The 26,481-nt window shown below is 41.7% G+C and overlaps 1 pseudogene; it reads left to right on the plus strand.

The window, feature by feature from the left end:
- Window positions 1–14,854: 14,854 nt before the first annotated feature.
- On the plus strand, window positions 14,855–17,315 carry LOC100660306 (protein Mdm4-like; annotated as a pseudogene).
- The last annotated feature ends 9,166 nt before the right edge of the window (window positions 17,316–26,481 follow it).

Genomic DNA, 26,481 nt, shown 5'->3' on the forward strand with positions numbered 1-26,481 from the left:
CTCCTGGCATCAGTCTCGTGTCTGTAGCCCACTGCGAGAGCTCCAAGAGGCACCACATCCAGCATGGAAGGTTCCTTTGTCGATGACATACAATTTAGAGGAGGAAATAACATACCATTTGGTGTCCTCTGGGCGGGTCTGTGAACAGATTTGTGCTGGGTCCCGGTACTGCTTTTACAAGATGTTCAAGATCTGCGTGTGCTATGTGCTGCAACATGCACGTGGCATATAAACAAACCTGTGTGGATTTCCAGGAAAATGCAATTACCATTTTAGGAGAAGCATCGCATTGCCTCAATCCAAACGATTTGTCAAATGAAAAAATACAGCTTGCTAGCAGAGCTTGTAAGACCACATCAGATTCCTCAAAGTGCAGACATATTATCAACTTCAAAGGTGGCCGGGCTATTGTATTAGTGCTCTGTCTGTACCCCCAATCCTTACCACTTGGACACATTCCAACGTGACTTCCACTTGCCAGAACCTGCACTTCTTTGCCTTTTCTGGCCCCTGAAGTCTGCTTTGCCCTCCCATGTGGCAGGCCAGAAGTGCTGGGGAATTAACATCAGGTGCCCACAGTGATAATTGGCTTGATAACACACCATTCATTGGCTACCTTCCCTCGCTGGCTCCTCCGTGGTGTTTCCTTGGACTACTTCTTGAGCAAACTGTGCACTTGTGTCCTTAATTCAGGGTCTGCTTCTGGGAGAACCCAAACTAAGACAATCACCTTCTCCTAGAAGTCCTGGCGATTTGGCATCTTGGCAGGCAGGCTTCAAGATGTCAGAGTTTTAGTTGAGGAGGACATAGATTAGAATATTGTATCCATTAAGCTGTCTTTATTTTTAAAGTTAGTTTTGCATCTCAAGTTCCCATTCATATACCTATGTCTTTCTTCTCCATTGCTTGGATGAACCTTCCTGTAAGGTTCTTAGGCTTCTAGTTTGCCACAAGTTCATGAGTGCCTAAAACATCAATAGGCTGCCCTTATATGATGGTTCAGCCACTCATATCCAAGAAACTAGCTGTCTTAGTTGTTTACTGCTGCTATAAGAAAAATATCTCAAGTGTGTGGCTTTAAAGAACAAGAATTTGTATTCTCACAGTTCAGGAGGCTAAAAGTCCAATGGAGGGCATCTTTCAGACTACCTAGGGGAAGGTCCTTCTTTGTCTCATGCAGTTTCTAGAAGTTTCCAGCAATCTTGGCATTCCTGGGCTGACAGAGGCATGTACCTCTGTCATCACATGGTTTCTGCCTTCCCCTGTGTGTGTCTCCCCATATCTATTTTCACTTTTCATGAGACACCACTCAGAAGGGATTAGGCTTAGGACCAACCACACTCCAGTATAAATCATCAACTTAACAAAACAAAAACCCTATTTCTAGACAGGATCACATTCATAGATGCAGGGGTTAGGACTTCCACATATCTTTTGGGGGGACAAAAAACAGCGACTATACACATGGACCTGGCCAGATGGAATACACAAGAATCAAAGCAACTACATCTGTGGAAAAAGACAATGGAAAAGCTCAATATCATCAGTCAGAACAAGGCCAGGGGCTGAATACAGAACAGATCATCAATTGCTCATAAAAGCAAGTTCAAGTTGAAGCTGGAGAAAATTAAAACAAGTCCACGAGAGCCAAAGTACGACCTTGAGTATATCTCACCTGAATTTAGAGACCACCTCAAGAATAGATTTGACGCATTGAACCCTAATGACTGAAGACCAGACAAGCTGTGGAATGACATCAAGGACATCATCCATGAAGAAAGCAAAAAAGGGGTCATTAAAAAGACATGAAAGAAAGAAAAGACCCAAATGCATGTCAGAAGAGACTCTGAAACTTGCTCTTGAACGTCAAATAGTTACAGCAAAAGGAAAAAAATGATGACGTAAAAGAGCTTGAGAAGACAAAGTAAGGTATTATGATGACATGTGCAAAGACCTGGAGATAGAAAACCAAAAGGGAAGAACATACTCAGCATTTCACAAGCTGAAAGAACTAAAGAAAAAAATCAAGCTTTGAGCTGCAATACTGAAGGAGCCTACAGGGAAAATATTAAATAACACAGGAAGCATCAAAAGAAGATGGAAAGAATACACCGAGTTACCATACCAAAAAGAACTGGTCAACGTTCAACCATTTCAGGAGGTAATATATGATCAGGAACTGATGGTACTGAAGGAAGAAGTGCAAACTGCACTGAAGGCACTGGTGAAAAACAAGGCTCCAGGAATTGATGGAATACCAATTGAGATGTTTCAACAAAGGGATGCAGCACTGGAAGTGGTTGCTTGTCTATGCCAAGAAATTTAGAAGACAGCTACCCGGCCAATTGATTGGAGGAAATCTATATTTATGCCTATTCCCAAGAAAGGTGATCCAATCAAATGTGGAAATTACCAAACAATATCATTAATATCACATGCAAGTAAAATTTTGCTGAAGATCATTGAAAATTGGCTGTAGCAGTATATCGACAGGGAACTGCCAGGAATTCAAGCCAGATTTAGAAGAGGACATGGAACCAGGGGTAGCATTGCTGATGTCACATGGATCCTGGCTGAAAGCAGAGAATACCAGAAAGATGTTTACCTGTGTTTTATTGACTATGCAAAGGCATTTGACTGTGTGGATCATAACAAATTATGGACAACATTGCGGAGAATGGGAATTCCGGACCACTTAATTGTGCTCATGGGGAACCTTTACATAGATCAAGAGGCAGTTGTTTGGACAGAACAAGGGGATACTGATTGGTTTAAAGTCAGGAAAGGTGTGCGTCAGGGTTGTATTCTTTCACCATACCTATTCAATCTGTATGCTGGGCAAATAATCCGAGAAGCTGGACTATATGAAGAAGAATGGGGCATCAGGATTGAAGGAAGACTCACTAACAACCTGTGTTATGCAGATGACACGACTTTGCTTGCTGAAAGTGAAGAGGACTTGAAGCACTTACTGATGAAAATCAAAGACCACAGCCTTCAGTATGGATTGCACCTCAACATAAACAAAACAAAAATCCTCACAACTGGACAAATAAGCTACATCATGATAAATGGAGAAAAGATTGAAGTTGTCAAGGATTTCATTTTACTTGGATTCACAATCAACGCCCATGGAAGCAGCAGTCGAGAAATCAAAAGACGCATTGCATTGGGCAAATCGGCTGCAAGAGATCTCTTTAAAGTGTTAAAAAGCAAAGATGTCACCCTGAGGACTAAAGTGTGTCTGACCCAAGCCGTGGTGTTTTCAGTTGCCTCCTATGCATGCAAAAGCTGGACTATGAATAAGAAACACCAAAGAAGAATTGATGCCTTTGAATTGTGGTGTTGGCAAAGAATATTGAATATGCCACGGACTGCCAAAAGAACAAACAAATCTGTCTTGGAAGAAGTACAACCAGAATGCTCCTTAGAAGCAAGGACGGCGAAAACTGCGTCTCACATACTTTGGACGTGCTGTCAGGAGGGATCAGTCCCTGGAGAAGGACATCATGCTCGGTAATAGAGGGTCAGCAAAAAAGAGGAAGACCCTCAACGCAATGGAATGACACGGTGGTTGCAAAAATGGGCTCAAGCAATACAACAATTGTGAGCATAGTGCAGGACCAGGCAGTGTTTCGTTCTGTTGTGCACAGGGTCGCTATCAGTTGGAACCAACTCAATGGCACCTAACAACAACAAACCAAACAACCATTTTGGTGGACAGGCTAAAGGGAGGAAGCTGGACTATGTTACATGAAGCAAAGTTTTGAGGAGAGGTTAAGAGCAGAGTGGAGTTAATATTGATCAACACACTTTGGAATTAAAAGTACCATTTAAGAATGGTCAAACAACATGATAAGCATAACTAATGTCACTGAATTGTTCATGTGAAAAATGTTAATATGGCAAAAGATTTGTTACATCTATATTTACCACAATCGAAAAAATCAATGACAAAATAACACCGGTTAAAATAATTAGGATCTTCTGTTTTATCAACAGAAATGCAAATTATTCTTTTGGAAAGCTTGTCAATAAAGAAAGTGACCTTTATTCATAGCGTTCTCTGACCCACTTAAATAAGATATGTTTTACCATAATGAAAAAAAAAGACATGTAAAATATGACAAGAGTGCCCTTTATAGAACTAGTATTGGGAAAGAGCAAATAATAAACAGCAATGAGGGCACTACGTTATTAAGAATTTTCATCTTACATAGCCACAGTGGGGGCACTGAGAGAATGGCTTCCAACATCAGTGTGCCTGGGTTCAGATCCTGTCTCTACCACGTACAAGCCAATTGACCTTGGCCTGTGCCTTAGTACCTCCATCTGTAAGATAAAAAATTTTTTTTTTTTATATAGAGACCACCAAAAATCCATTTCTTAATATTGTGAGAAAAGGAGCCCTGGTGGCGTAGTGATTAAGCACTCGGATGCTAACCAAAATGTCGGCTGTTTGAACCCACAAACTGCTCCATGGGAGAAAGATGTGCCAGCCTGCTTCCATAAAGATTACAGCCTTGGAAACCCTCTGGGGCAGTTCTGCTCTGTCCTACAGGGTCATTATGAGTTGGAATCAACTCAACGGCAATGGGTATACTAAAGCCATTAGGGGAGTGCCTGGCACATAGGAAGGCCTCAATAAATGTCAGCTATTGCTATTACGGAGTCCCTGGGCAGTGCAAATAGTGAATGTGCTCACCTGCTAACCAAAAGGTTGGTGGTTCGAGTCCACCCAGAGGCACCTCAGAAGAGAGGCCTGGCTATCTACTTCCCAAAAATCAGCCACTGAAAACCCTGTGGAGCACAGTTCTACTGTGACGAACACGGGACTGCCATGAGTTGGAGTCGGCTCAACAGTAACTGGTTTGGTTTTTATTGATATTACGATGCTTTGAGGCCTCGTTTGTCTGTGGTATGTCTAGATCCATGTCCTAATATAAAAGGATAAACAAAGAATTGCCTCACTGGGTTAGGCTTGGGGTCCTTTCTGTTTTTCCCACCAATACCAAAAGGCAGCCCTACGGGGCTGAGGAGTGGGGAGATTTGGGAGGTGAAAAAGTAACTTTACAGTGGAGAGACCTGACCAAGGCGACATCAACAGTCATACATCATATTGATAGCATGTACCCTTGATATGATGTGATGAAAACTGCACTTTACCTTTGTGTTTTTCCTCATCAAGACTCATAACCCCAGCCTAGCCATGAGAAAAACAGCAGATGAATCCCAATAGAGGAGCATCTTACAATATACCCGACCAGTCCTCCTTAAAACTGTCAGGGCCATCAAAAAGACACAAAGTCTAAGAAACTGTCACAACCAAGAGGAGCCTGAGGAAACATGACAAGTAAACGTAATGTGGTGTCCTGGTATCCAGGGGAAAAAAGGGCATTAGGTAAAAGCTAAGGGGATCTGAATAAATTCTGGACTTTAGTTAATAATATGGTATTGTTATTTGTTCATTAATTGTAACAAATGTACCATACAAATATAAAATAGGGAAACTGGGCAGGGGGGTATATGGGAACTCTTTGTACTATCTGCTCATTTTTTTTGTAATTCCAAAATTACTCTGAAAAATAAAACATAATTTTTAAATGCCATGAATATGTCCCCTGATGGCCTGAGTTCTCTCCATAACCCACTACAGAGCTCTCATTCTTGAATTTGTCTAACTCTCTAAAATATTTTTTTTCTAAAATAAATTTATTAATTTTTTTGCTTTTCCTATACCTGTGCAGTCCGATATGATAGACACTGAGCCACACGTGGCTGTTGCCATTGGAAAGGCAGCTAGTCGCAACTGAGATGGACTCTATGTACACACGCCAAATTTTGAAGACTTGCTACTAAAAAAAAAATGTAAAATACCTCATAAATATTTTTATATTGATTATATACTGAAATGATAACATTTTAATATAATGGGCTAAATAAAATAATATTATTAAAATTAATTTTACCTGCTTCTTTTTATGTTCATTATGTACCTACTAGAAAGTTTAAAAGTACGTTATGTGGCTTGCATTGTATTTCTGTTGGACAGCACTGACCTCTATCATCTCAGGGAATAATGAATTCCATCAAAGCATTAGTAGCATGGGGAAGGAAATAGGACTAATCAAAAAGCCAAACCAAGCCCATCGCTGTCAAGTCTAATTTTACACTTAGATGGACCATTTAATTCCCTCGTTTTAGGAAACTGAAGCTCAGAGAGGTGAAGTGCTTTGCTCAAGGTCACACAGCCAGTTGGCTGGCAGAACAGGACTCAAACTCCAGTTTCCTATTTTTCAGTCTAATCTCTTTCCCCTTGGTCTTCTCCCCTCGAAGCATCCCCTCATCCAACCAATAAATAAAACCAGACAGCCTATGAAATCCTTTATGAGAAAAGCAAGACTGGCTGTTCCTGAATTTCAAGAGACCACCGTTCCATAAAATCTTGCTAGATTTCTATAAGTAGGGCTGCCATATTGAACCAATAAAAGTTCAGAATACCCAGTTAAATTTGCATTTTAGATAAACAATGAATAATGTTTAAGTATAAAAACCCAGTGAACCCAAAGTAAGCTCCAAATATTTCATGGGACAGACTTATACTAAAAAAATATTCCTTGTTCGTCTGAAATACAAATATAACAGAGTATTATGTATTTTTAGTATAAGTATATCCTATGCAAGTATGTCCTGCGGTGGCTTGCATGTCACTGTGATGCTGGAAGTTGTGCCATTGGCATTTAGAATACTAGCAGGGTCACCCATGGTAGACAGGTTTCAGCAGAGCTTTCAGACTAAGACAGGCTATGAAGAAGAGCCTGGGCATCTAGTTCTAAAAAAAAAATTAGCCAATGAAAACCTTATGAATAGCAGCAAATCAAACAACATATAGCACAGGGCAAATGTGCTGCAAAAGACCTCTTTCAAGTGTTAAAAAGCAAAGATGTCACTTTGAGGACTAAGGTACACGTGACCCAAGCCATAGTGTTTTCAATCGCCTCAAATGCATGTGAAAGCTGGACAATGAATACTGAAGACCAAAGATGAATTGATGCCTTGGAATTATGGTGTTGGTGAAGAGTATACCACAGACTGCCAGAAGAATGAACACATCTGTCTTGGAAGAAGTACAGCCTTAGAAGTGAGGATGGTGATGTACTTTGGACATGTTATCAGGAAGGACCAGTCCCTAGAGAAGGACATCATGCTTGGTAAAGCAGAGGGTCAGTGAAAAATAGGAAGAGCCTCAGTGAGATGGATTGACACAGTGGCTGCAACAATGGGCTCAAACATAGCTGCAGGGCTGGACAGTGTTTCATTCTATTGTATATAGGGTTGCTATGAGTCGGAACTGACTCGATGACACCTAACCTAATGCAAGGAGCCCTGGTGGCACAATGGTTAAGTGCTCGGCTGCTAACCTAAAAGTTGGCAGTTCAAACTCATCCAGCAGCTCCACAGAAGAAAGACCTGGGGATCTGCTCCCGTAAAGATTACAGCCTAGGAAGCCTTAAGGAGCAGTTTTACTCTGTCACATGGGGTCGCTATGAGTCGAAATCGACAGGACGGCACCTGACAACAACATGGCCTATGCAAAATTTGGGCACACAGTTATACTAAAAAAGTATTTGTGGTTTATCTGAGATGCAAACTTCACTGGGCATTCTGTATTTAACTGGCCCCCCGGACCATAAAGCCTTTGAGGAAAGAGCCTTTCCCCCGACTTCTTCCAGGCACTTTTCTGTGTTCCTCTAAGGAAGAGCCCAAACCAGTGAGTCATTCAGCGCCTCCGTAATAAAAAATGGAATCTCTAGACTTGCCTTCCCATCTGTAGTCTGTCTCCGCTGTCAATGCTATCTTTCTAAACAGCCAACTTAACCCGGGAATCAAGCCACAGATCTCAACTATCCCTCCCAACCTTTATAATCAATTTGAGTTGGGCAAGATGCCAACTTTAAAAAAAAAAAAAAAAAAGCACAGCACTAACTCTTGTAGCTGTCGAGAGAAGAAGGGAAAAGCCCAAGGAAGCAGACAAGCTTTCCCTTTCTGTACAGAAGCTTTTCTAAATGTAACAGGCGGCAAGTGGTACAAATATGCCAGTCATTTCCTGGAAATGTATACATATCAAAGAGAGCAAGGTGAAAGTTAAATGGATTTTACGTTGTATGCTTTTGCTTCCCTTCATTACTATTATCTTGTGGCATACCAAGAATAGGGGGCTATGGGAGTGGTCCATTCAGGGCACAGGTTAGGTAGAGGCAATAAGGGGTTCATTGCCTGCAGCGAATCTAGAAACAGTAATAAAACTGACGAAAAGTTGTGCTGCTTTTTATTACCCCATGTGCTGGCGATTTTAAACAATGTCATTGATAAAATACTCTTCCCTCTGCCCCCCCACTACCCTTTTCAGACTGTTCTTTTTTTAACGCAAGGCCATCAACCACAAAACAAAACAAAAACCTTCATGGAGCTTTTCCTTTTCGGTGTTTTTGGGGGCGGAGTGTAGGAGGTGGAATGGCGGGAAGTGTGTGGAAAAGAGCTGGATGGGGAATACTTGAGCAATCAAAACAGCAAGCGTTTCAGTGAACAGACAGGACCATGTCTTGAGGTTTCCACTGCGGGGAGAGGCAATGTTATAGTGAAAGCAGTACTGGAATATGAGTCAAGACCCGGGTTCAAGGTGTGGCTCTGTATCTGTGGAGCTGTGTGACTGAAAACAAAAGACACGTCCTCTCTGAACCTCAGTTTCCTCCTCTGTCAAATGGATGTTCTAATCACTTCCTTACCTGTCTACTTCACCAGTTGTCTTGTGCAGCTACGAGATCAAACTAAAAAACTAAACCCACTGCCATCGAGTTGATTGTGACCCATAGCAACCCTATAGGACAGAGTAGAACTGCCCCATAGGATTTCCAAGGAGTGGCTGGTGAATTCAAACTGCTGACCTTTTGGTCAAGCTTGTAGGCAGTCGATGGAGGTAGAATGGCTTTGTTCCTCAAGGTCATCTAGAGACCCAGGTTCCTTCTCTCTTATTGCTCCATCATCCTGTAGGGTATGTTCTTTGACTTCAAGATTGAAACTAGACCACCACCCACTACAAGAAGGAGAAAAGAATAAATGAAGTATGAATAGTTTCCTTTAAGGATATGACCCAGACTGTAAGTACATCACTTCTCCTCTTTCCTTATTGGTTAAAATTTAGTCACATGGCCTCACAGGGCTGCAATGGAGGCTGGGAAATGTAGTCTCTAGTTGGGCGGCCTTGTGTCCAGTTAAAGCCTGAAGGCTCTATTGCTAAAAGTTGAGAATAGATATGGTGTGACAATGTGCAGTTCCACAATATTATACAGTTACTGTCGTTAACGTTTCAAGCTAGTGGATAACAGGTCGTTTGTTTTTGTCGTATTGCTCTGGGGAATGAGACAAGATGAAAAATCCCATTTTTCCACTGTGGCTGGTGAATTTTGGACACATATCAATGTAGATGTTCCTAGTTTTAAACTCCCAGAGTAGTGGACTTCAAAGCACTTTCACCTGGAGCCTTGTGTGGGACTGTTCCCAGGAAACCTTTTCAGTGTGAGTTTGGACACATTTTATAAACATAGCCCTGTGCCTCCTAGGGACCAGGCCCAAATCCCAGGAGAAACATGGAATTTAGCCCACCTTGGCACTGGACTGACTCTCCTGCCCAGGCACTCAGCAAGCTCATAACTGAGACAGTGGTACATTATCTGGTTAGTGCCTTATCATTCTCAAGGTCTTGTGTCACTGCCTCTGTAATTAAACACAGACCATTAGCTCCTTGATCCACTGCACCCACATCAATTATGCCAGTTTGGATAACAGCCACAGAAACCCTCCTTTCCTGTCTTCTGCCTCTCTGGAAATGGTGCTACTTGGATCACGCAGGTAGAGTTAGTTAGCATTGCCTGGGCTTTTATAAAATGTCAAATTAGCCAGGCTGCGAAACCATGATGGAACAGAAGCTGTATTCGTTCATACGCTGATTAAAAGGTAATTTAACCTCTTTCAAAAGTGGGCTAGCCAGTTCCCCACTAGTGTTGACATCGTATTAATGAGAAATGACTCTCCAGAGTGACAAACAGGCCCTCTGAGACTAGGATGCAAACCCATCTTCACTGGATGGCCCAGCCTTAAAGGTCAAACTTGGAAGTTTCATCACCTTCTGCTTCCCCTCAATTAAATCTGCATGGTTGGATGTACTCTATCTGAAATGGCTGGATCTGTGTGGATTAAAACTCACACTTGTAGCCTCCTTGGTAATGCTAACTGGCCTGGCTTGCTGGTTTTCTCCCATGTGCTAAGCCAATTGAGCTACTTAAGTCACCTCATTTCCTGGAGATTGGAAACTCAATTTACCATGAGAAAGGAGGAAGCAAAGCCAAAGAATCTGAGAACGTGGGAGGAACCTTAGCGTTCACTTCATCCACGACTTTTATTTTACATGTAGATATATGAATAGGAGAAAATTGAGAAATGCCTTACTACTCCATCAGAAGCCTATATTACTTAGGGTCTAGATTACTTAGGGTCTAGAAGCCATGGGTGGCAGAACTAGTTAAGTGCTCGACTACTAACTGAAAGGTTTGAACCCACCCAGAGGTACCTGAGAAAACAGCCCTGGTGATCTGCTTCCGAAAGGTCACAGGTTTGAAAAGCCTGTGGAGCTGTTCTCCTCTGCACTCGTGGGGTTGCCATGAATCTGAATCAACTTGACAGCGACTGGTTTAAGTTCCCTGGGTGGTGCAAGCAGTTTGCACTCAATTACTAACCTAAACGTTGGTGGTTCACGCCTCACCTAGTGGCACCATGGAAGAAAGGCCTGGTGATCTACTTCCATAAAGATTACAGCCAAGAAAACTCCACGGAGCAGTTATACTCTATAACATACAGGGGTCACTATGAGTCAGAATCAACTCTACAGCAATGGACTTCGTTTGTTTGTTTCTTAGTATCTAGTTCTTCAAACATTAATTATTTAATTTTAATAGTGACTGTCTTATGATCCTCCATCTCATCTTTAAGACTGTAGGGACAGAACTTACCACATGTTTGCTGAAGTTCAGATCCACTGCCACCTACCTCTTGGCTCTGAGCTACCAATCAAAGGAGAGAAATAGGTATATTGGTTTTCTATGTCCACAGCAGTGCTGTATAACACAGAATGATAACACCGTAGTGGCACATGCCATCAACCATGCCTTCAGTCCATGTGTCTGCGGGGAGACTGGGAGGCTCTACTTATCTCAGCTGGGTATGCTTTGCATTTGTGGGTCAGCTACAGTAGGCTGGCCTTGGCTAGGTGGCTCTGCGCTACATGCCGCTCCTTTTCCTCCTAGGAACTGGAGACTAGCCAGGATAGCCTCCCCAGAACAGTGGCAGAGACACAGGAGGTCAAGGGGAAGGACAAAAAACCTCTTAAGGCCTAGGCTCAGAATGGGCACGTGGGCACTTCTGCCTCATACTGTTGGCCAACACACATCACATGGCCAAACCCAAAGTCAAGGGTAGGGAAAATATAGTCTACTCCTTTAGCAGGAGGGGTGAACAACATATTCTCTCACACTAGGCGATTCTCACTGGATTATGTTCTGCAAACCCAGGCCAGTGCATAGTATTCAGCATTTTCTTTTCTAGATTCTGGTGAAGAACTGGTTTGTTGCAGAATCTGGCAAGATCTGATTAACCTCTTAGTACCAAGTTTGCCGAATCTACTTGCTTTGCCTTTTGGAAAATCTAAATCACGATTGCCCACCTTTCCGACTTTGGAATGGTCAATAGGCCTGTGATTTAATTTGTAAGTTCTCTCAATTCTCTAAGATTCCATTTTATTGGCCCCAAGGGTTCATTCTTAACAAATTTTCAATGATTTTATCGATGTTGCCTTCATCCTATTCATTACAAAGATGACCCATGTCCTTGACAAGAAAGGCATGTCCTTGACAAGAAAGGCTGTGAAATAGGCCACAGATATTGACTTCTTGTAACATCCTCCATAGTAGGAATTGCTCACCTGGCCTACTTGGACCTTGTAGGTATCTGGGAGAAAGGCAGAGGGGTGTGTTCTGGCAGGAACAGAACCTCAGTTATGCAGCCAATCAGCAAATAACCTTCATGATTTCCCTGCAGCCAATGTTTTATAGCTGACTAAAAGTGATGAATGGTGCAAATGCTTCAAATTTGGAATTCGGAGCTAAGATAAAATTGATTTCATGGTCAATAGTGATCGATAGGAGATCTCCCATGGCTATCGCTTATCTACACATTATACAACACTTTGAAAGAGTTTTCCATCATCTTCTCAAACCAAATCATTTTAGTCATAGTTCATATTGTTGTTATTTGAGTATTGAAAAAAAAATCTCATTCTTAAAAGCTGTGCCTGCTGTCCCCAGGTCAGGTAGTTTCAATTTCCTGTTGAAAAATGACATTAATAAACAAAACACAAATCTTACTAATTGTTCTTCTTGGAAATATGCCTCCATCTTTGATCTGTACAGATGTCTTCAACAAAGCGAAGAATGTTTGGGGTTAGCATGACCTGGGCAGCTAGGAGATATTAAAGACTCAAGGTGTGAAATATAGTCACTGACTTTTATTTTTCTCAAGACTGTTAGCAAGTTTCCATAGCAGCCAGCCCAATCTCTGTGTGAATTTGTGATATGCCCTTCTGGAGAGAGGGGTCCACATTAGGAGGAAGGGCTTGGATTTCAGCCCCCTAGGCTCCCTCCAAGGGCCCTCAGTGGTGCAGTGGTTAAGCACTTGACCGCTAACGGAAAGATCGATGGTTCAAACCCACCAGCTGTTCCACAGGAGAAAGATGTGGCAGTCTGCTTCTGTAAAGATTACAGCCTTGGAGACACTATGGGGCAGTTCTATGCTGTCCTATAGGGCTGCTTGGAGTTGGAATTGACTCAACAGCAATGATTTAGGCTCCCTTCACTGGGTGCCCTTGTGAGAGGCTCAACCTGTACAAACTGGCAAAGAAGGGTAAAATTGTTGGTGGCCCTTCTGGTTGGGGAGGGAGAGAGCAGGAAAGGGAAATAGAAAATAGGGTGCAGATAGCTCATGGCTAAGGGATGAGGCTGGGAGGTGAGAAAGGGAGAGAAGCAGATGAAGAATGTAGGTTGCCTGGGAGCGTTAATAATGATAGCAATAATAATATAAGCTTTAACATCCATTGAACCTTTATTATGTGTCCAGCACTCTACTAAATGCTTCACATGTATGAACATATATATTCTCCTAACTACACTAAAAAGTGAGCATGTAGTCATGGAGAGGCTATGCTTCTTCTTAATCGTGTACAATGCTCTACATCCCATATAGTTGTCACTACATCCCAGCTATTATTATTGGTGCTCGTGTGTGTGTGTGTGTGTCTGTGTGCGTGTGCATGCATGTGTGCACACACACACCATAGCCAGGCAGTGAATTGCCATACTCATTGCCTTTGCTATGTGCTCATGAATGAATTGGCCTCCCGAACCTCTCTTTATACTTAAAGGAAGATAGTATTTTGATGAAATGGACTTTTGGGTGATGCCCATCCTTAGAGTGACCAACTCGTCCCAGTTTGCCTAGGGCTTTCTTGATTTTAGCACCATTGGTAGACAGTTGGTCACGATACCCATACTGATATGGAGAACCAACTGTACGTTTTGTTATTTTTTCCTACTGAATACACAAGGGGGCATTGTAGCCATTCAACCATGCATTCCTCAAATGTTTATTGAGCACTGAGTCAGAGGTGTGGTTCCTGCCCAAGAACCTAGCACTGAGGATGGAGTGGAACAAACGAGGGTGAGAAACTGTCCATGATCCCCCATCAGAAAGAATAAAATAGGTATTTATATGTATTTAAACGAGCAAACACTGACATAGCACTTACTATGTGCTGATCATTGTAATAAGCACTTTACATTTACTAATTTAATCCTCCTAAATGCCCTACGAGATAGTTGTTATTATAATCATTCCCATTTTAAAGAAATTGAGGCAAAGAGAGACTTAGTAACTTGCCCAGCATCACATCACTAGGAAGTGGCACAAAGCAGGATTAGAGCCCAGCAGGCCTTCACTGCCCCAGGGTCCATGCCTTAACAACTATGCTATGCTGTGAAAAAAGGGCCCGAGCCCATCAAGAACTCCACATGGCCGCCATCTTTCTCACCATCCTTGTGGTTTTTTCCATAGCCCAGTGTTTCTCAACACTGGCTATACATTAAAATCACCCAGACAGGGAGGTATTAAAAAACAATACTAACTTCCCAGGACCCCACCTCCAGAAATTTTTATTTAATTGAGCTGCACTGGCCTGGGCATCCGGATTGTGTGTGTTTTAAAAATACACATAACACAACATTTGCCAATTCAACATTGTTTGTATGTCTAATTTCATGACACCTGGCTGGGAATGTGTTACAGGTGTGCTAAAGTACTGCCTCCCCTTGGCTTTTGGGAAATTTACAGGTCAGGAAAACTGAAGCTGACAACAGTTAGGTAAGTTGCTTACAGTCACACAGCTAACCAGAATCCAAACCCAAGGAATCTCGCTTCAGAATCACTATACTCAATGACAACACTATGGCCTTTCTCACTCGTGTGAAACTGAGAGACCTTGCAAATAATGCAGAGCATGGGCAGTGAAAGAAGAGCACAAAGATTGGATCGGGTCAGAAAGTGTCTCTTAAAAATGCTTGGCTACTCATTGCTTCAAAATGCTGCTGAGGCTTTAGGACCCGTGACTGACACCCTCCAGACTCGGCTGTGGAGCAACCCAGAGACCGGCTGTGAGGTTTGATCAACAGACTGCAAATTCTTCAGTGCCAGGATGAGATTATTTTCCACCTCTGCCTAGTGTTCAACATTGGATAGTGCTTGCAGGTTCTCCCCAGAACAAATCAATCAGATTGATTTTATGTTTATAACCCCTACGACCACAAGTGCCACTTTTGAAGATTTTGCAGGCAGCAGGTACAAAGGTGAAACGTGCACTGTTAAGGAGGTTGTGCATTATCTAGGCGAGTGTTAACAGGCAAGTAGCTTTATGACCAGCAGGATTAGCCTATGGTATACTGTGGGTGTATAAGCAACATCATGATAAATGGAGAAAAGATTGAGGTTGTCAAGGATTTCATTTTACTTGGATCCACAATCAACACTCATAGAAGCAGCAGTCAAGAAATCAAACAATGTGTTGCATCGGGCAAATCTGCTGCAAAAGATCTCTTTAAAATGTTAAAAAGTAAAGACGTCCCTTTAAGGACTAAGGTGCACCTGACACCAAGCCATGGTGTTTTCAATTGCCTCATATGCATGTGAAAGCTGGACAATAAATAAGGAAGACCGAAGAGTAATTGATACTTTTGAATTACAGTGTTGGCAAAGAATATTGAATATACCATAGACTGCCAAAAGAACAAACAAATCTGTTTTGGAAGAAGTACAGCCAGAATATTCCTTAGAAGCGGAGATGGTGAGGCTACATCTTACATACTTTGGACATGCTATCAGGAGGGACCAGTCCCTGGAGAAGGACATCTTGCTTGGTAAAGTAGAGGGTCAGCAAAAAAGAGGAAGACCCTCAATGAGACGGACTGACACAGTGGCTGCAACAATGGGCTCAAACATAACAATGATCATGAGGATGGTGCAGGACCGGGCAGTGTTTTGTTCTATTGTACATAGGTTCACTATGAGTCGGCACTGACTGGATGTCACCTAAAGACAACATATTGTGGTGGACCCTTGGTGGCACAGTGGTTAAATGCCGGGGTGATAACCAAAAGCTTGGCAGTTTGAATCCACCAGCTACAATTGGAAACCCTGTGGGGCAGTCGTGCTCTGTCCTATAGGGTCACTATGAGTCAGAATTGACTGGACAGCAACAGGCTGGTTTGTTTGTTTTGATTCGGATACTGCGGTGGAAGGAGCCCTGATGGCTCCATGGTTAAGAACTTGGCTGCTAACCGAAAGATCGGTGGTTCTCACCCACCCAGCAGCTCCATGGGAGATCTGCTCCCATAAAGATTACAGCCTAGGAAACCCTATGTGGCAGTTTTACTCTCTCACATGGGGTCGCTATGAGTTGGAATCAACTCCATGGCACACAAGGACAACATACGATGGTGGAAATCTTTTGGGAGAACTATTTGCACGTCAGAGCTTCTCTGTGAAAGATACAAGAAATCTTCTCTATAATATGCTAAGAAAGAATCTTGTCATTGTCACTAAGGGTCACAGCATGGATACTCCAAGCCAAGACCAACTGAAGCAAAGCACAGAGGGAAGTTCTAGCTCCAGTAAAAGAACCAAAGAGGCCATTGTTTCCGTGATGCCTATCTCACAGCATAAATGCAGAAATCCTAGAGAAGGATATAGGGACTACAATTGTTTTGATATAATAGACGCAACAATGGACTCAGACGTACCAACAATCATAAAGATGGCACAGGACCAGGCACCCTTTCATTCTCTTGTGCCTAAGGTTGCCATGAGTTGGAGCTGGCTCAATGACAACTAACAACAAATTGATTTGGGCACTGTAGATAACTTGTGCGTTTCGAATGCATCGGTATCAGAGCAATTAGGTGTTGGAATAAATGGTGAAGCTGCGGGTACTGAATGAACAAGTAAGGAGAGTGAGTGACCAAAAGATGACTGAATGAACAAGTAAGGAGAGTGAGTGTCCAAAAGATGAACGAAGTGGAAAAAATGATGACCTTGAGGACTCTACATCCTTAAGTAAAGAGTGGTAGTGTTACTGAGTGAGAGCTATTTAACTCTCCGGACAGAAGGTATTGTTTCTGGCTTGGTACTCAGGTTGTTCCAAGTTAGCCCATTTTTTCTCCTGTCTGATCGCTGCCATACCTGAAAAGAAGGAAAAGAAAAACATTGATGTCCCTGATTGACCAAGAACCATTTCAGTTCTAGTTATTATACCCGAAGACCTATACATAAAGGAAAAAAAGCCAAACTTCTTGATCCTTGCAGCTCAGTAGAATTCCTGGATTTGGCTCACAGTTCTGAAAGCCAAGAGACCATCTCAACCATGGAAGAACAATGAGCTAGCCTTTCTGAACAGAGACCAAATAGAAAAAATATGGACAGCTGACAAAATCTCTAGAAGCTATGTAGCTTATGTGAGAAAAGACCAGGAGATGGGAATATTATTCATTGATGGACAGGCCACCTTGTCAATTGATTTCACTGGGTCAGAAGATTAAAAAAGGCCGGGGCTTCAGCCCTATTTGCAAGAGATTCTGCTGGCTATTAAGGTTTTTATAGCATAGCGGAATTTATGGAAACCCTCGTGGTGTAGTGGTTAAGAGTTCGGCTGCTAACCAAAAAGTTGGCAATTTGAATCTACCAGGTGCTCCTTGGAAACCCTGTGTGGAGCAGTTGTACCCTGTCCTGTAGAGTTGCTATGAGTTGGAATCGACTCCATGGCAATGGGTTTGGTTTTTTTTTTTTTTTTTAAGCTGAATCAATGATTTGCTGAGAAATAACAACCAGGGCTAAGTCAGGGATCAAAATGTCAGTATTGAGCATCTCCACTTGGTGTGACCTATTGCATCCGTACATTTATTTATGTAAATGCCTGTGTTCCAGGACATTTTTCCTTCTAAACCCAAATAGAATTTGAGGGGAAGTTCTTTAGAACTAAACTATGAATCTGGGAACTCCATTTACATGAAAATTTACTTTGATCACTTCATTCTCCCTCCCAAGTCGAGGATCTGAGAGAGTGCAATTACCAAGACAAACTGAAAAATACATTCATTCATTTACAAATAACCTTTTCCCTGGTTAATTTTATTCCCCATCCTTCACTTCTATTTTGTTAGAGAATATTCTTAAGCATAAAAATCCAAGGTGGCTATTAAAAAAATATTAAAGCTGACAACCACAAAAACATAAATAACCAGATTAGTCAAATTATGTAGTGTTGGGGATCGCTTTACCTCACAGGTTGCATGCTTATGAGAAACCAAAAGAAAAAGTAGAATCTTGAAAAACAAGAGTCTTTTTCCATGTATGCCTACAACAATGGTTATCAAACTTTTTTTTCCCTAACATACCCCTAAAAGAATTTTGAAAAACTCTACACTCTTTAGCACATTCAGAAAAATTTATGTTTAACATACAATGAATAATTCAGATCTCAAAGCTTCCCATCCTGTGAGTTGCAGACATCTGAGTAACTACCGCCCAAATCAAACTATAGAATGTTTCCTTCCATTACCCTAAATTATTCCCCCGTGCTCCTTCCCAAGTACACCCCAACCACTTCCTGAGTCTTCCTAGATTAGATTTCCTTTTACACATCTTTAATTTGACATCTATGTTTTAAAAATATATTTAAGTACTTACAAAGGAAAAAAAAATGCCCAGCTAAAGTTTTCAACAGTTCCTTGATGAGGAATGATTGAAAATGAATATTGGAACTACCGCATTGTCTATTATTTGTAGTTTGCTATGTACAGAATTTTACTTAACGATGTCTAGTTCTCGCTCCACAGTTTGAGCCCAGGTATTCTCTCAATCATTTTTTGTGATCTTTACTTTTTTTTTTTTAATTAACTTTTATTGACCTTCAAGTAGACGTTTACAAATCATGTCAGACTGTCACATATAAGTTTATATACATCTTACTCTGTACTCCCACTTGCTCTCCCCCTAATGAGTCAGCCCTTCCAGTCTCTCCTTCCGTGACAATTTTGCCAGCTTCCAACTCTCTCTATCCTCCCATCCCCCCTCCAGACAGGAGATGCCAACACAGTCTCAAGTGTCTACCTGATATAATTAGCTCGCTCTTCATCAGCATCTCTCTCCTACCCATGTCCAGTCCCTTTCATGTCTGAGCAGTTGTCTTCGGGGATGGTTCCTGTCCTGTGCCAACAGAAGGTTTGGGGACCATGACCGCCGGGATTCCTCTAGTCTCAGTCAGACCATTAAGTATGGTCTTTTTATGAGAATTTGGGGTCTGCATCCCACTGATCTCCTGCTCCCTCAGGGGTTCTCTGTTGTGCTCCCTGTCAGGGCAGTCATCGATTGTGGCCGGGCACCAACTAGTTCTTCTGGTCTCAGGATGATGTAGGTCTCTGGTTCATGTGGGCCTTTCTGTCTCTTGGGCTCTTAGTTGTCGTGTGACCTTGGCGTTCTTCATTCTCCTTTGCTCCAGGTGGGTTGAGACCAATTGATGCATCTTAGATGGCCGCTTGTTAGCATTTAAGACCCCAGACGCCACATTTCAAAGTGGGATGCAGAATGTTTTCATAATAGAATTATTTTGCCAATTGACTTAGAAGTCCCCTTAAACCATGGTCCCCAAACTCCCGCCCTTGCTCCACTGACCTTTGAAGCATTCATTTTATCCCGGAAACTTCTTTGCTTTTGGTCCAGTCCAATTGAGCTGACCTTCCATGTATTGAGTGTTGTCCTTCCCTTCACCTAAAGCAGTTCTTATCTACTAATTAATCAGTAAAAAACCCTCTCCCACCCTCCCTCCCTCCCCCCCTCGTAACCACAAAAGTATGTGTTCTTCTCAGTTTATATTATTTCTCAAGATCTTATAATAGTGGTCTTATACAATATTTGTCCTTTTGCCTCTGACTAATTTCGCTCAGCATAATGCCTTCCAGGTTCCTCCATGTTATGAAATGTTTCACAGATTTGTTGCTGTTCTTTTTCGATGCGTAGTATTCCATTGTGTGAATATACCACAATTTATTTACCCATTCATCCGTTGATGGACACCTGGTTGCTTCCAGCTTTTTGCTATTGTAAACAGAGCTGCAATAAACATGAGTGTGCATATATCTGTTTGTGTGAAGGCTCTTGTTTCTCTAGGGTATATTCCGAGGAGTGGGATTTCTGGGTTGTATGGTAGTTCTATTTCTAACTGTTTAAGATAACGCCAGATAGATTTCCAAAGTGGTTGTACCATTTTACATTCCCACCAGCAGTGTATAAGAGTTCCAATCTCTCCGCAGCCTCTCCAACATTTATTATTTTGTTTTTTGGATTAATGCCAGCCTTGTTGGAGTGAGATGGAATCTCATCGTGGTTTTAATTTGCGTTTCTCTAATGGCTAATGATCGAGAGCATTTTCTCATGTATCTGTTAGCTGCCTGAATATCTTCTTTAGTGAAGTGTGTGTTCATATCCTTTGCCCACTTTTTGATTGGGTTGTTTGTCTTTTTGTGGTTGAGTTTTGACAGAATCATATAGATTTTAGAGATCAGGCACTGGTCGGAGATGTCATAGCTGAAAATTCTTTCCCAATCTGTAGGTGGTCTTTTTACTCTTTTGGTGAAGTCTTTAGATGAGCATAGGTGTTTGATTTTTAGGAGCTCCCAGTTATCTGGTTTCTCTTCGTCATTTTTGGTAATGTTTTGTATTCTGTTTATGCCTTGTATTAGGGCTCCTAAGGTTGTCCCTATTGTTTCTTCCATGATCTTTATCGTTTTAGTCTTTATGTTTAGGTCTTTGATCCACTTGGAGTTAGTTTTTGTGCTTGGTGTGAGGTATGGGTCCTGTTTCATTTTTTTTGCAAATGGATATCCAGTTATGCCAGTACCATTTGTTAAAAAGACTATCTTTTCCCCAATTAACTGACACTGGGCCTTTGTCAAATATCAGCTGCTCCTATGTGGATGGATTTATATCTGGGTTCTCAACTCTGTTCCACTGGTCTATGTGCCTGTTGTTTGATCTTTACTTTTTAAGTCCTAAATTAAATAATCCCTTCAGGGTTCGTAAGAACATTTGCAACCCATGAGTTTGGTGCTCAGAGGAAGCCAACCAGGTCAATGGTGTCCTTCCTTTCTAGAATACTACAATGGAGTTAGAGAAGTGTGCTTCCTGCTATATTTGGCTGTTTAGTTGGAATTTGTCATAGTCTGCTTTGAATCATGGGTTAAACTCTTCATGGATGGGATGTTTTATTCCCCAGATAGACTGTGACATAACGATTAAAAAAAAGAAAAAAATTTTTAACGATAAGGGAACAGAAATTGGAACCAGAAGACCTGGGTAGGACAATCAATTCTGCCAGTTGTGATCGGGCATAGATGACTCAAACTTTCTGAGCTTCTGTAGCCCCACCTGTCAAATGAGACTTAAACCTACCTCACTGGGTTGTTGGGAGGAAAATGTTCAGTAAGTAGAGTAGAGTGAAAGTGTTCTTTAAAATGTGAAGTTCCCATCATTTAAACAGGAGCTAGTTCTTACACTTCTTTGTAATCCTCGTAGAACATTGCACGTAGGAGATCTCAACAAATACGTGTTAACAGAATGATATATTTATTTATAAATAATAATCAGGAGTTGTACATGTTTTTGTTTAGGAAGGTCAAGAATTTACAAATTAAAATCTCAACACATGCATATCAGTTTCTTACCTGTGCTTCATATACATACATTTCTTGTTGCTGTTAGGTGCCCTCGAATCTGTTCTGACTCATAGCGACCCTATGCACAACAGAACGAAACACTGCCCGGTCCTGCGCCATTCTCACAATCGTTATGCTCGAGGTCATTGTTGTAGCCACTGTGTCAATCCACATTGTTGAGGGTCTTCCTCTTTTCCGCTGACCCTGTACTCTGCCAAGCATGATGTCCTTCTCCAGGGACTGATCCCTCCTGACAACATGTCCAAAGTATGGAAGACAGTCTCGCCATCCTTGCCTCTAAGGAGCATCCTGGTCGCACTTCCTCCAAGACAGATTTGTTCGTTCTTTTGGCAGTCCATGGTATATTCAATATTCTTCTCCAACACCACAATTCAAAGGTGTCAACTCTTCTTCGGTCTTCCTTATTCATTGTCCAGCTTTCACATGCATATGAAGTGATTGAAAATACCATGGCTTGAGTCAGGAGCACCTTAGTCTTCAGGGTGACCTTTGCTCTTCAACACTTTGAAGAGGTCCTTTGCAGCAGATTTGCCCAATGCAATGTGTCTTTTGATTTCTTGACTGCTGCTTCCAGGGCTTTTGATTGTGGATCCAAGTAAAATGAAATCCTTGACAACTTCAGTCTTTTCTCCATTTATCATGATGTTGCTCATTGGTCCAGTTGTGAGGATTTTTGTCTTCTTTATGTTGAGGTGCAATCCATACTGAAGGCTGTGGTCTTTGATCTTCATTACCAAGTGCTTCAAGTCCTCTTCACTTTCAGCAAGCAAGGTTGTGTCATCTGCATAACGCAGGTTGTTAATGAGTCTTCCTCCAATCCTGATGCCCCGTTCTTCTTCATATAGTCCAGCTTCTCGGATTATTTGTCCACTATACAGATTAAATCGGTATGGTGAAAGAATACAAACCTGACGCACACCTTTTCTGACTTTAAACCAATCAGTATCCCCTTGTTCTGTCCGAACAACTGCTTCTTGATCTATGTAAAGGTTTCTCATGAGCACAATTAAGCGTTCTGGAATTCCCATTCTTCACAGTGTTATCCATAGTTTGTTATGATCCACACAGTTGAATCCCTTTGCATAGTCAATAAAACACAGGTAAACATCCTTCTGGTACTCTCTGCTTTCAGCCAGGATCTATCTGACATCAGCAATGATATCCCTGGTTCCATGTCCTCTTCTGAAACCAGCCTGAATTTCTGGCAGTTCCCTGTCGATATACTGCAGCAGCCATTTTTAAATGATCTTCAGCAAAATTTTGATTGCGTGTGATATTAATGATATTGTTCCATAATTTCCACATTCGGTTGGATTGGCTTTCTTGGGAATAGGCATAAATATGGATCTCTTCCAGTCAGTTGGCCAGGAAGCTTCTTCCATATTTCTTGGCATAGACGAGTGAGCACCCCCAGCGTTGCATCTGTTTGTTGAAACATCTCAATTGATATTCCTTCAATTCCTGGAACCTTGTTTTTCACCAATGCCTTCAGAGCAGCTTGGACTTCTTCCTTCAGCACGACTCAAAATGAGAAGAAACAGCTACAAACATCCATTAATACTCGGAACCTGGAATGTATGAAGTATGAATCTAAGAAAATTGGAAATCGTCAAAAATGCAATGGAATGCATAAACATCGATATCCTAGGCATTAGTGAGCTGAAATGGACTGGTATTGGCCATTTAGAATCGGACAATCACATAGTCTACTACGCTGGGAATGACAACTCAAAGAGGAATGGTGTTGCATTCATAGTCAAAAAGAGCATTTCAAGATCTATCCTGAAGTACAACGCTGTCAGTGATAGGATAATATCCATACGCCTACAAGGAAGACCAGTTAATACAACTATTTATTCAAATTTACGCACCAACCACTAGGGCCAAAGATGAAGAAATAGAAGATTTTTATCAGCTGCTACAGTCTGAAATTGATCGAACATGCAATCAAGATGCACTGACAATTACTGGCGATTGGAATGTGAAAGTTGGAAACAAAGAAGAAGGATCAGTAGTTGGAAACTATGGCCTTGGTGATAGAAATAATGCCGGAAATCGAATGATAGAATTTTGCAAGACCAATGACTTCTTCATTGCAAATACCTTCTTTCACCAACATAAACAGTGACCATACACATGGACCTTGCCAGATGGAACACACAGAAATCAAATTGACTACATCTGTGGAAAGAGACGATGGAAAAGCTCAATATCATCAGTCAGAATGAGGCCAGGGGCCGACTGTGGAACAGACCATCAATTGCTCACATGCAAGTTCAAGCTGAAACTAAAGAAGATCAGAGCAAGTCCACGAGAGCCAAAATATGACCTTGAGTATATCCCACCTGAATTTAGAGACCACCTCAAGAATAGATTTGACACATTGAACACTAGTGACCGCAGACCAGACGAGTTGTGGAACGACATCAAGGACGTCATCCATGAAGAAAGTAAGAGGTCACTGAAAAGACAGGAAAGAAAGAAAAGACCAAGATGGATGTCAGGGGAGACTCTGAATCTTGCTCTTGAGCGTCGAGCAGCTAAAGCAAAAGGAAGAACTGATGAAGTAAAAGAACTGAACAGAAGATCTCACAGGGCGTCTAGAGAAGACAAAGTAAAGTATTATAATGACATGTGCAAAGAGCTGGAGATGGAAAACCAAAAGTGAAGAACATGCTTGGCGTTTCTCAAGCTGAAAGAACTGAAGAAAAAATTCAAGTCTCGAGTTGCAATAGTGAAGCATTCCACGGGAAAAATATTAAATGACACAGGAAGCATCAAAAGAAGATGGAAGGAATACACAGAGTCATTATATCAAAAAGAATTAGTTGATATTCAACCATTGCAAGAGGTGGCATATACATACATAAGGTACAAGAAAAAAAAAACACACTCAGTTTACAGAGGAGAGATCCACAAATTTCTGTCTTCTGTGAATTTGAAGATCAGTAAGTAAAATTGTCACCATTCAGTCTTTTCCACCAAAAAACTTAATACCACATAGTGGAAACTCTCTCCAGAGAACCTACTTTCTGTCCTTAATCACATCTACAGTTCTCCTGAGATCTGTTTCAAAAACTTTCACACTTCTGTAGATTATAAAGCTGAGAACAAGAAATGCTGTTCTGGAAGGAGTAAACCAGAGTTGATTTTATGAGTTTGGATAATGAATTAATCCACCTAACCAAAAAAACCAAACCTGTTACTGTCAAGTCGATTCCAACTCATTAATCCACCTAGCAAACCAGTATTTTTTATTGTGGTGAAATATATATAATAAAACATTTGCCATTTCAGTATTTTTTATATGTATGATTCAGTGACATTAATTACGTTCATCACCATAACAGAAACTCAGTGTCCCCTGGGCAGTGAATCCCCTTCCTCACTTCCCCCAGCCACTGATAACCACTAATAACTTTTGGTATCTATACATTTGCCTAGTCTAGATATTTCATATTGGAAGGAGTATACGATATTTGACCTTTTGTGTCTGACTTATTTTGCTCAGCAAAATGTTTTCAAAATTCATCCATTCATAGTATGTATCAGGACTTCATTTCTTTTTACGGCTGAATAATATTCCATTATGTGTCTGTACCAGGAGAAAGAAGCAAGTCTGCTTCTGTAAAGGTTACAGCCTTAGCAACCCTATGGGGGCAGTTCTACTCTGTCCTATATGCTCAGTATGAGTCAGAATCTATTCAATGGTAATGTGTTATGTATGTACAAGGAGCCCTGGTGGTACAACAGTCAAGCACTTGGCTGCTAACCAAAAGGTTGGCAGCTCAAACCCGCCCAATGGCTCCATGGGAGAAAGGCCTGGTGATCTGCTCCCACAACGATGACAACCTAGAAAACACTATGGGGCCGTTCTACTCTGTGACAAGGGGTTGCTATGCATCGAAAATAAATTCAACAGCACCTGACAACAACAACGTATGGGTGTACCATATTTTGTTTCTCCATTCATCTGCTGACAGACATTTAGGTTGTGCAAACAATTATTAAGGTCCTATAGGGTCACTGGCGGCGTAGTGGTTAAGTGCTATGGCTGCTAACCAAGAGATCGCCATTTCAAATCCACCAGGTGCTCCTTGGAAACTCTATTGGGCAGTTCTACTCTGTCCTATAGGCTCGCTATGAGTCAGAATTGACTCGACAGTAGTGGGTATAGGGTCACTATGAGTCGGAATTGACTCAATGGCACACAATAACGTGTTAAGACAGGAATTTGGATACAAAAACAAGATGATAGAGTGGGTACTGGTCAAGATGGAGCAAGCCCTCTACAGCTTATCTCCCCCACTGATTATTAAAAACTCTGGAAGGAATACAAAATGTAACTCCCAGAGAGTTCTGAAAAGGAAATTATAGCAGGCAGGTTGGAGAGGGAAGCCAAAACCTGAAGAAGGTAATACAGTGACAGTGGTGAATTTTCTGGCTTTTTTTCCTCTTTTACTCCCAGTTTTGACCCAATGGGCGTTCAGGCTACAGAAATGCAGAGTGGCTGCACCCATCTTGTGGTTATGCCCTCCTGTAGGTCCTCAGTCCTCTCTATTCAGCTGAGGGGAGAGTGAGGACCACTTGTGAGAAGTTTCTTATGGGACAGGTCTGTAAGTGACACATGGCACATCTGCACATTCCACTGGCCACAACTCAGTCACATGGCCACATCTAACTGCAAAGGAGGCTGGCAAATGTAGTCTAGCTGTTTGCCCAGGAGGAAAGGAAAATATCTATGATAGCACTACAATGGTCTGTTCCATGTAAATGCTTTGGTAGAAAACTTGTGTACAGGGAGCTTTGTGAACATAGAATCATTGCTGTTGTTAGTTGCTGTCTAGTCTATTCCAACTCATGGCAACCCCATGTGTGTCAGAGTAGAACTGCTCCATAGGGTTTTCAAGGCTGTGACCTTTCAGAAGCAGATCACCAGGCCTATCTTCTGAGGTGTTTCTACATGGGTTCTAGGGGGACAGAGACCAGAGACCATGAGATTTTCAGGATAATTAGCAGGGTGAAAAGGGGAGCATTGGGA

Source organism: Loxodonta africana, chromosome X (genome assembly GCF_030014295.1).
Source record: "Loxodonta africana isolate mLoxAfr1 chromosome X, mLoxAfr1.hap2, whole genome shotgun sequence".
Taxonomy (NCBI): Eukaryota; Metazoa; Chordata; class Mammalia; order Proboscidea; family Elephantidae; genus Loxodonta; species Loxodonta africana.